At 36.1% G+C, this 1,444-nt stretch overlaps 1 protein-coding gene across 1 annotated transcript in view; it reads right to left on the bottom strand.

The window, feature by feature from the left end:
* LOC107082564 (kelch domain-containing protein 3-like) overlaps positions 1-903 on the bottom strand; it is a 27,263-nt gene extending 26,360 nt beyond the window's left edge. Inside the window, exon 1 of the mRNA XM_015371323.1 lies at positions 846-903. The gene's annotated coding sequence lies outside the window, so the exon portion shown is untranslated. The remainder of the gene's footprint in view (positions 1-845) is intronic.
* Between the last annotated feature and the right edge of the window lie 541 nt (positions 904-1,444).

Here is a 1,444-nt window from a genome sequence, read left to right as displayed (position 1 = left end):
TGTTAAATTGGTGACCCCTGAGCTTATAACCAGGCTTAAATTAGGGCTCAGCAAACAGCAAATATGCCATTTTTAACCCTAACCAATGTTACACACCCTATTCAGAGACCTTAAGGACCAGATACCCTATAGAATCATTCTATGACCCTTTTAATACAGAGTCTGTAGGGTTTTATTTACCTCTGAAAGAGATGAATATTTATTGCTCAAATCAAGATAGTTTCTCTTATCCTAGAAAATTAATCACGTCACATTCTTTTCCATAACAAAACCATCTGAAATGTTTATCTGATATGACATGATAATGATGCAGGGCTCCAATTATCGTCACGTGACTGATGTTTCGTCACATTTTGGAGACCAAGTTGTTTCCTCCGATTAAAATGTGGCTTTAGCGAAGAAAGGAGAAGGTTTTTCAAAGTCAAATGAACACATTTACCATAAAGTTCTGAAAACAGGTGTTATAGACGCGAAGCTGCTGTTAACAGTCAGTAAACGGTCAGTAAACGGTCCTCGGTGACAGCCTTTACAGGCAGGACAACCGCTTTAGATGGAAAAAAACGGTCCGCAAACTCACAGAAACACCAACAGACATTAGCTTTGTAAGCCTGAGGATAAATATCCCAATATATTCGATAAAAACTTTCATTTCCGCTTATTTAACAAACTGTTTTAAAGAGGATGCAACTTGATCTTTAAGGATTCTCTACGACCGTTAATCTGATTCGTTTAACGCCAATAACACATCAAACATCATCAAAGTGTTTTGCCAAAAATAAGTTTTATACTAAGTTTACAAATGTATCCGTAGGTATGGTTAAAGAAACATAAAAGTCTGTTCTTACGGTAACTTTTCCCGGGCCTCTTCCTCTCGTCTTCCGAACGGTGAACAACTGGTGCGTTCAAGAACCTGTGGGAAATTCCTCTATCAGGGAGCGGAAACAGCATTCAGCGTAATCTTTTGATAGCAGTCTATTCTGTTCGGATTTCTGGGCTGCGCCTTCCAGAGGATGTTGGTTTAATTGGACTGTATCCTTTGAAGTCCTTGAAAATAAGGAGACCGGAAGAACTTTTCAAAACTGTTTCTTTTTATGTATTTTTATTGTGAAGTGAACAAAAACTTCACTCGTGAACCCAGAGTGGAATAAGCATAAACAAATAAAAGCAAATGTAATGATATAAACCAACATGCTGCTGTCATTTTGCACATTTCTGATGTTTCTTCTATTTTCAAATATCTATTACTGTGAAGTTATTTATTCTCCACATGCACAGTTTTATTTTATTAAAACACTTTACAGTACAGTATTTTATTGTTTATACTTTAACTCTTCCCTATTATGTCATTCTCATACATTATTCTAAGGTCCACTTTATGAGACCATTTTCAATAATTTCTGTTGCTGTAAATTTGCCCATTGTGGGACAATAGAGATTTTCAATT

Source organism: Cyprinodon variegatus, unplaced genomic scaffold (genome assembly GCF_000732505.1).
Source record: "Cyprinodon variegatus isolate N-32 unplaced genomic scaffold, C_variegatus-1.0 Scaffold3, whole genome shotgun sequence".
In the NCBI taxonomy this organism is placed as follows: Eukaryota; Metazoa; Chordata; class Actinopteri; order Cyprinodontiformes; family Cyprinodontidae; genus Cyprinodon; species Cyprinodon variegatus.
This window is presented reverse-complemented; position numbering and strand designations above follow the sequence as displayed.